Source organism: Poecile atricapillus, chromosome 3, assembly GCF_030490865.1.
Source record: "Poecile atricapillus isolate bPoeAtr1 chromosome 3, bPoeAtr1.hap1, whole genome shotgun sequence".
Lineage (NCBI taxonomy): Eukaryota > Metazoa > Chordata > Aves > Passeriformes > Paridae > Poecile > Poecile atricapillus.
In genome coordinates this window covers 35,625,530-35,635,515 of record NC_081251.1, presented here as the reverse complement: position 1 = coordinate 35,635,515, position 9,986 = coordinate 35,625,530, and the positions used below count along the sequence as shown (strand labels likewise).

Sequence of the window (9,986 nt, the reverse complement as noted above, 5' to 3'; positions counted from 1 at the left end):
AAAAATCTGCTTTAAGTAGATTTTTCCCCCAAGTTTTCTTAGTTAAGGATTCCAAAAGTGGTATTCACAAATTCTTGCATTTTAATTTTTATTGCAGTGCTATAGATGAATACCATCATTGGTATCCTTAAATTTTATTTCTGCTCATGAAGGTTAATCATGATTGTCTATTTAGTAATCACTTACGAATTGTGTTCAGATACAGCAGTTTCAGGTGTAATCATCAGAGCTGGTTAGTCAGGCATTCCAGATAGTGGTTCTTTTCAGAACCTTTTTTAAAGGGTTGGTTAACTACCTCAGTAGCAGAGGATTGAACTATACCCTGTCTGTACTGTACATAGAAAATCTTTGTAGATAAAAGCAAGGCTTGTTTAATATGATATGAGGGTAAGATTATAATATACCAAATGTAACATTCTTAGTTGCCTTTAGTTCCAGAGGCTTTGTAAGACTTCCTCATGACCATCATAACAGGCCTTGCTTTTGTCGTATTTTGTGGCTGAAAAAGCAGCCTTGCTTCTTCAGATATTGTAGTTATTTGGATGTATAATAGTTTAGCAAGATGTTACTTTTGTAAGACATCAGATGTTCAAAAAAAGTGCATCAGCAACTTGTACTAAATACTGCAGTGTCCCTTTATAAAAGGTCAGACTAAAACTGACAACTGTACAGTGAAGCCTGACATTTGGATATTTTGAAGTTTTTCATAAATCATAGAATAGTATATGGCTGTAGTTTAGCTTTTTAGGTAAAAGGTATGTTTTCATTAGTGCATTTCTTATTGCTGATCACTGTAAAAACATGTGGATCAGCTTTCCATTTCTCTTATGCAGATCATGATAACCTGTAGAGTAGAGTACAATCATTTGTGCTATGTTTTTAATTTTCTAAAGCACCTTGATGACAGTGAGTGTTCAGTGGTGAAGCATCCTCTATTGAACCACCCTTAAAAAAAGACAAAATAAAAACAGAACCGTGCCAAGTCCAGTTTCATATAGGTAAAAGATAGATAGATAAAATTATTACTTACTTTGGACTTGGCATAAAGAGTTCCCTTAACCCCCTTCACAAAGGGATACTGCAGTTATACTACATACCCATAGGCACCACAATGAAAATTGAAGCTTATACCTAATTAAGGTTTTATACACACCAGTTCCCCCAGTAAATGCAAATTTTAACAAAATTAGACATGTCATATGTTGAAAATGCTCATGGCAAACAATCATTTTGCATTCCTGCAAATAAAATTGTTTTATACTGTAAGCTGGAGGCGAGTGTAACTTATTTTTGTAATAAAGTTTTTATTTTTTTTATGTGTCATTAATATAAATGTGTGTTAGTACAGAGATCTTCTGGTTAAAAAACTTAGAATCGCACACATTTCAGTATGTTTACTTGTATTTACATAATTTTTAGAATAGTGGTTGCCAATAGCCTGTATGTTTTCACATTAATTGATTTTTTTTTTTTTTTGTTATCTTAATAAACCATTTTAGTATGTTGTATGTCAATTACTGGGATAGCTGGGACATAAAGTGTAATTAAAAATTGTCAAGTATTCATTGGAATATGTAAATGTGCCTTGCCAGTTTTGAACTTTAAGACAAAGTAAGTGAACGATGGTGAAATGAGTAGTCAATGCCTAAGAGACATTTGCTACCAGAGTTTCGTATACTGCCCTTGCTAAAGAAATTTCTTATTTCTTCCTCAAATTTGAGCGTAAAACTTAACATTGCATTAGCTTCTGAATTTTCAAATCTACTTAGAGAAATTAGGCTTATGGAAAGTGGGTTTTCTAATTGTAGCCTTAAGTATAACTTTGAATTTCAATGTAATCCTTGGTGCTGGCATTCCCAGTGCCAAGGAGTTTAAATGCTCCCTTCAAAGAGGTTGCCATGCCTACTGGCACTTTTACTGTCATACGGTTTTATAAGGAACACTGTCAAGATGTGGAAACCAATTTTGAATTTGCTATGAAATGAAACACTGGGGGCTGTAGGAGAGGGGAAGTCCTCAGATTTCTTAATCTTGAAATCTCCATTGCTGAAAACCTTAAAACACTTGTTGGATCACAAGTGCTAGTGACTAGTTCTTAGTCTGGAAACGTATTGCAGGGGATAATACGTTTATGGAATTGTAACAGTAGATGGAAGTGCATGAAAACATTGCAACTAAGGCACTGTGTGTGTTGAAATTGTGGATTAAATCCCTAATTTCGACTCTGATAAAAGCATGGGGGATGACTATTTTAAGAGAAAAAAAAAAAGAGCAAAATTGACAGGAAAGTCTTTAATGCAATGCAAGCAATGGTGAGTGAGCAAAATACCAATATCCTGACAGTGTTCCCTCTAATTATGAACTCAAGCCATTATAACTTTTACAATTAAATATGATTTGCACTGTTCTGATATTGGTGCAGTTTTTTAGAAAAATTACCAGAAAACTAAATTGCATGTGGTGATTAATATTGTGAAAAAAAAAAAAAAAAAGAAAAACCTAAAATCAAAAAATTGTTATTTTTCAAAGCTTTAAATTTGATTGTTTAAAGGAAAAACCATTAAGTGGAAATACTGGTGAGAATGGGCAAGTGCATATATACAACATCAGTTTGGTTGCACTTGGGTGTTGGTAAACTTGAAATGTTCTACAGCAATAATGCATCTCTTAGAGGGTGCTTTGGTGATAAATGAACATATGATGCAGTTCTTTATGGCATGTTGAAGGCAAGTTTTGACTTAATATAATGTGCTGCCTCTGTTTATTCTCATAGGAGGCTTTCTTTACTGAAACACCTGGAAAGGTGTGTAAGTAGTATAGCTCCACATTGGTTTATAATGTGTTTCTAAATTCCAAGTCTAGTTGAATTTAATAAGAATCCGGAAACTGCTGCTGCTTAACACTTCTGGTTTATAAACACTCCAATACACAGCTTTTAAAATTATACTCTTGTTTTAATACTCATTTTTGTTTGAAAGGTTTCATATAGGACATGCAACTGTACTTTTTTTTTTTCTTTCCAGTTTTTAAAGAGGAGATTTGTTATGATCCAGAACTTAAGTTTGTGTTTTTACTGTTGGAGGAAGGCTGTTACTACAATAAGATACTAAGACCAGTTTCTGAATTTCCGTGTTGTACAACTCTTATGTAAATACTGTCTTTAAAATCTAAAATAAGGAATACTAATTCTGTTCCTGTTGGGGGTGAGGGGTATGACCTAGTCTAAAATAAATGTAGTGTCCTCTAAAGGCAGGATTCCCAACTTCCGGATAGAAATATTATATATGGCTGCAACTTTTTATTCCCTGTGCCTTTGATTATTCTTCAGAGGCTTAACTTTCCTGTTCAGCCTAGCAATTATTTTAGTGCTTCCATACGCCAGTGAGGGGAGGCTTTTTCTTTTTTGAGAAATAAAACTGAAAGGCAACATCTGAAAAACAACATGGACATAAATAAACACACAGCATTTTCACAAAAGAGTGTGTTTAAATTGATACACTGCACAACATTAAGACTGTTATTCTCTCATGTTAGTGAGATATTAGTGGAAAATATTAATTGTTTAAGATGGAGTAGCAAGTTTTGAAGTAGGCAACAAGGCAGTGAAATTATCAATACAGTTTTCAGTAATGAAAATGGGTAAAGTGCAAGCTTGAGTCTGTGTTCATGCCCTGAAGCTTGATTCCTGGCTTTATGACTGTATGGACTTAATCGTCTGTCTTTATGGAGTGTGTTGCTGAATTAACTCCAGCACAAGCACATAACATCTCTTGTCTGGGGCTAAGTAGTTGAATTAGTTGTGAATAGGAAACACCAGTTTGTACTTTGCCATTTGCACTGTCAGATGAAAATGGGATGTGGTAACAGGAGAGTTGAGCTGAAGATTCCTTGATAATTAATACAGGTAGTGGGGGAAGAAGGAATAAGTTACTGTCACTTTACAGCCATCTAGTACAAATAAACAATGCTTCCTAGAAGCTCTGATGTTAAAATCTTTCCAGGAGCCTGATTTTCACAGTTATCTGATCACAGTTTGCAAGTGTGTTTTTTAACTTACGTTAAAAATCAATGGAATGAAAGAGTGACTGCTTTGATGCCCCTTTGTCTTGATTGTTACAAAAGGTATTTGTTGAAAGTGCCACTAGGACTAACTTGTTAGTTTACTGGAAATTTGGAGAGGGGTGATTGTCTCATGTAATTATACCTTTTTCTTGCCAATATATAACTGGTTACTAGTTTTTCCACAGAATACATATTTTTAAATGGCTGGCCAACTCCTGAGCAGATGCTGCACAGCTGAGCTCATCTGGATACACTGAGTTATGTGATTTATTTAAACCTATCTTCGTGAAAGTTTCTTTAGATGGTCAGACTTCCAGGTACCTGGTAGAAGCTTTTTTTAAAAAACAAAACTGTAGAAAAATGATCTGTGGAGTCTAGAAAACACAGTCATAACACTTAGGTAATGTAGTACTTAGATGCAGATCGAATATTTAAAGTTTGAATTGCAAAATACCTTTCAGTTCAGATAATTGTTCATGCAGTTTTTGGTGTCCACTCTAAAGCCAACACTTCAAATAGTCATTTAGGTAAAACTTAAGAGTGTCAAAAATCTAATTCCCCATAGTCTGAGAATGATTCATTTGGCTGATTATTGGTGACAGTTCCCTATGCCCAGTTAGTGTGACAGTGTACTTCCTTTGTTCACTAATGTGTAGAAAAGACATGGAATCTTAACTCCTCATTTTCTTTGCACTAAGGAAGTTAGGAAATGCACTCTTAGTTCTGCTGCACAGCCAGTAGAATAGTCTATGTCATTTGATTGCACAGAAGATAATGGTAAGTAAAAACAGACTTTCTTGTACTTAGATGACTTGCAGTACCTGAAATCCAACTTCAGTTGACTGATTCCTTATCTGCAGTGATTAAACCAGGTTGTGCATTTTAACTCTTAGTTTCAGTGTGTCCACTTCAATGCCAAGTGAATGTTGAGTGTAATCTGACACTGTTTAGTGTTAAATACTTCAGATCTAAAAATGTCGTAAATGCTTCATAGATAATTCAGTATCTATTTTTACACTAAAGGGTTAGTAATCATAGTAGTTTAAGGGATTTTACATGAACACAAGTCATTAACTGAAAGCCAGGAATGGAATGTATCAGATCTTGAGTTCTCGGTTCCAAGTGTGCTTTCAGTATTGTTCTGCCGTCTAAAGTAACAGGTTTCAGATTTTTTTTTTTTCTCTTTAGTGGGATGAGGAATGTACCTAATTCTGTCACTCATAATGGTTATTTAAAAATAACTAACTACTATTATTAAGTGAAATGAATTTGGGATTAAAAAACTTCCTCCTTGGGAATTCGACTAAGATACATTTATAGATGTCCCATCAGTAAATCAGTGCGTTTCTTAAGAAATAATGTCAGCATACTTTAGAAGAAAGCTGTGTTACAAAGCACTGGTGAGAGCTAGCATAAAAGAAATTATAAGTAATCTTTTCATTATGCAGATCTTTATTACAATTCAGAGGTGATTTTAACATTACAGTATTTGAGATGGCAGATGAAAATACCTAGTCCCTGCATCTGGAAAGCTGAAGTGGCTATTAAAGGACTGCTCCTGTTTCAGATTGTGGTCAAAGGCTTCCTGTGGATATTGCAATTAAATGTTTTTTCTTTTAGTACGAGTAGTTGTTTTGACAAGCTGACCAGTTTCCAATCCACAGTTTTCAACAGAATTTGAGTTTTGTACATGTGTTTTTAAGCAGTTGATACAGCAGAAGAAAAACATTCAGTGACAATCACTTGTGTCTTTCACCAGGAAATTACCAGTGCATAACTGCCTTAAACTAGTCTAGTGAAACTGTCCTGTATTTATGTTATCTACAGTTATAGAAGTGCGGTTATTTACATTTGCGTTTGAGTTAGTGAGGTGCTTAAAAGCGACTTTGAAGAAAACCTGCATATATGCTGTTAATATCTGTCAGAATTTGCAGATGACGAAATAATGATGTGAGTTTCATGCTAACAGAAGACTAGGCCTGAATATAAAGGGACAGTTGGTCGTAACTTGTCTCATTGGAAGACTTCATGGTATAACAAGGCTTCAAGCATTAGCAGTGCCTTGCTCCACTATTTTCTCGTAATATTAACACAGACTCTGATGGAAAAAACCCAACTCATAATGGTATTAACTCCAGAGAGATCGATCTTCAAGTTTAGAAGGATCTGTAAGGTCTTAAATCCATTGGATTTAGTATGGTGTTGGCAGCTTGGATTTGCATAGAAGTGACCTTACAATGGGAATGGTGTAATAAATGGCACTTCACATTTTTGCTTAATGTTAAACTAATCTGAAGTTTGGTTTGCTTTTGTTTTAAGCCATTCATATCTAAGAAAATGATCTTAATGTTCGTGTGTCCTGAGCTGATCAGTAGGTCTTGGACCCTAATAGTTAATTTGAGCTAGTTGATCTTTTCTTAGGTTAAGTGCTAAAATCAGTTCAGCTTTCTACTAGCAAGTAGAGTTTTGTTTTCTTAATGGCAGTATATAAACATTCACAGTTTATTGCCTCAAGTGCAACATTTCTAAATAGCACTACTTTCATTGAATAATGAGTGGAGTATACAGATGAATAGTGAAAAAACATAGCTAAGCTTTTTGGCAAATGAAGCCTGCCAGTCTGTAATGCAGCTGGAGGTGCACGAAGGTGTACCCGCCATGTGGGTACAGATGGCATTGAGATATAACAGGTAGTGGTCACATCTCAACAAGGTGTGCACAAACTACTTTCTGTGATGGCCTGTGCTAAAATGCTTCTGAAGTTTTACTGTGGTGCTAGTAAAGAACAGCTATGATAATTAGTACAGCTTCAGGTAGCTGATGAGCAACTCCAATTTTTGTAGTCTCTGGAAGAGACAGTCATGAATAGTGTGTATTGCAGATTTCTAAATCCTTGTGAAGCAACCTTTTTCTTCTTTAATAAGTGAAGATTAAAACATGTAAGATTCAAATGCTTCATGCAGTTAAAGATAGAATAATTTAGCAATTCTGGTTTTAAGTTCAGATGGCTGGGTGTAGTTGAGCCCAGTAAACGAGGCATGTATTTTAGAATCAAGATAATTTTTTGACTCTGTTGAGAAAGACTGAACCCATTTAACAGCAGGGCCAATCTTAGAATACTTGTAGTTAGCAAAAATGAGTATACGGGGGGGAGAGACACAACCAAACCGCAACCAAAACACAAACACTCCCCCCAGTGCCTCTATCCTCTGACCCTGAAGGATGTTTAGGAAGAGGACAATAAGTGATACAATATCACTTTCTAAGGGCAATGCAATCTAAATAGGTCACAGGTGCTGGAATTCTTAGATATGGGGCAGGTGAGATTAATGTGATAATCTTGGAACTTCAGCTTTCCCACCACATGGTAAAAATAATGCAGAGATCTCAGGTTTCACAATTTTAATTAAAATGAATTAAAATTGTGGTTAATGTTCACATTAAGAAAGAACAGACGTGTCTTAACTCAGACGTCTGGGGGAAAAAAAAAAAGTGTCTGAAGAGAAAAACTTGTAGGGTCTTTTTTAAATACCTCTGTTCTTTCTCAAGCAATGTTGACAACTGGGGAGTTCCTCCTCAGAGGAATACAGAGGGGTTTGTCTTGTATTTAACAGGTTGGTCTAGGACTGATCACATCACAAATACTCCCCATGTTGGAAAGCTCTTAACAAAGCATATTATTTGCTCCCTGAGAAAAGGAAAATAAATGAAACAGTTTGAAAAAGAAGTCATCTCCCTGTAGGCAAAAGACAGCCACCAAATCTGTCGGAAGTACACTACTGGCAAGTTTCTAATCTAGAATTAAAGAAAAAATAATGAAATAACCTGGCAAACCACAACATACAACTTCATTTAGCTACGTTACAGCTTTGTAGAATCTTCCCTGCCTCTAACTTGTCTGTCCTTTTCCTGTGAAAGGTAGGTACACTCTCTAGCCAGGCACCATCTAGTAGCCACAGCATGAGAGGGGGATGTCAGGTGGTGGATCTTGGCCAAATGGAAACACCAGGTCCAAAGCAGACAGGGCCCTTGGATTATATGTCAGAAGGTAAGAATATCCTGTCCTGGCTGTTAGAATCATCAGGGCCATTTCATCTTAATACATATTTCAGAAGAAAATTGTATCTCTGTAAAGGAGGAGGTTTTAAACACAGCAAAATACAAAATTTGTGGAAAAAAAGCCCCCCTGTTACTTTCCCGAGTGCTGCTATTTCAAATATCCTGTTCAGAGAAGTGATTGATGTCCTAGAGCTGGTATTTGTAAAATCACTGGATGTGATGAACTAACAGCCTTGTCTAGAGGCGGGATGTAAGAGACAGCCTTCAATATCTGATACACATACTCCAAAAGGCAGACCTTTCCCCATGTAGGTAAGGGGTTCTTCCATCTCCTTTTAGTGGTATAACATATTACATATTTACCACTCACTGGTCTTAATAATCCCTTAGAGGGTGGATAAAAGTAGGGTAGTTGAGAAAAACTTTTTAGTAAGGCCTGGTGATGCATCATAATTTAGTGATGCTTGAAGAAATGCCAAGTTCCTAGCAAAGTTCGAATTTAAAGTCTTGATTTGGATGTCTCAGTGCAGGGCACAAAGTGAGAATAGGTGTTATACTTGTAAGGCTAGGTGAATCAATGCCAGTTCAGCAGCTTCTGCAGTGTTCTAGTTCAGGATGGCCCAAAGAGCTCCCAGTATGCCAGTTTCTTGTACAGAGTCACATTTGTTCTTTAAAAGGTCAGTACAAGCTCAGCATCCTGCAAGGGAGATGTGGCTGATCATTTCTTGGGACTATGCCAGGACTTATTAATTCATTAAAGACCTGGTAGAGCAAGGAACCCAGATAGGTGTATTTTACATTGAAGGTGGTTGCTGCTCAGAAATCAAAGTGATGACAATTAACAGTATGTGCTTGGAAGCATATCTCTGGGACCTCAAGAGATGAAGATGTGAGAACCAGTACGGAGGTTGCTGAACTTCGTTTGAAGATGCTCTGTTTCCTTGAGTCTAGGCCACATGTCTTAGTTCAAGAAATTACACTTCCTTAATGAACAAAAAGAACTTTTTTCTAAAGCTAAGACCTGTATCAGATCAGAAGGTAGGCGGAGGCCAAAGAAGGAATGTTGTAATGTAGAATACACTTGGAAGCTGTTTGCCAGCACAGTCTCTACTTCCTGAGTTAAAGGAGGGTAACTCTTTGTATGATGTTCATTAGTGCTGAGAATATACAGGATTTGTTTTCATAGACAGCTTTTGGTCAGGAAAAGTCACTTTCTTTGCAGGCATGAGCATGGTGAGCAGCATCGCTGAAGACTGGGAAAAGGGAATGTACCTGAAGGTAGAAGTAATGTGAAATGAGAAACATAGGGAGATAGGTGCATGGTCTGAGTTCTTGGTGAAACTCAGTCTTGAACTCAGTCTTTTAACTAAGACACCTTGGACTAGATGTACTAAATTCATGTCTTCTCACTATCAAGGTTGCCCCTCCAGATAATACATTATTTGAGTTTGGTCCTTTCTCTGTTCTTTTTGCCCTTGGGCTTTGGGGAAGGAGTCATTACTGCATAGGTAGCTTGACTTCTCCAGACCTCAGAGCGGAAAGGGAAAATGGAGAGGGGAATACACAGCTGGGCAGTGGCCCAGGAACACACTAGATACATGGGCTTTTCAGAATTTGAGACTGGTTGATACTCAAAAGTTTCTTGGCCATAATCTATCCCAGAAGCACACTGGGTGTAGACAAAACACCACTCTACGGTTACAGCTTAGTACTTAAAATCTACAGTTTACCACATCTAAGCTGAATGGTGATAAGTGGAGAATTTTTACTCATCTTCAATATGTGGTCTGCTAGGAACCTGGATGATGTTAGAGACTCCTTTTTCTGTTTTGATTATCTTCTGAAGCAAAATCTACTTGCTTCAG

General features: G+C 36.5%; 1 protein-coding gene across 4 annotated transcripts in view; it reads left to right on the top strand.

Annotated features, from left to right (window-relative positions):
- Positions 1–1,559, top strand: part of SYNCRIP (synaptotagmin binding cytoplasmic RNA interacting protein) — a 25,237-nt gene extending 23,678 nt beyond the window's left edge. For all 4 annotated transcript variants that reach the window (XM_058834783.1, XM_058834782.1, XM_058834781.1 and 1 more), the window contains exon 12: positions 1–1,559. This exon is cut by the window's left edge. The gene's annotated coding sequence lies outside the window, so the exon portion shown is untranslated.
- Positions 1,560–9,986: the final 8,427 nt, after the last annotated feature.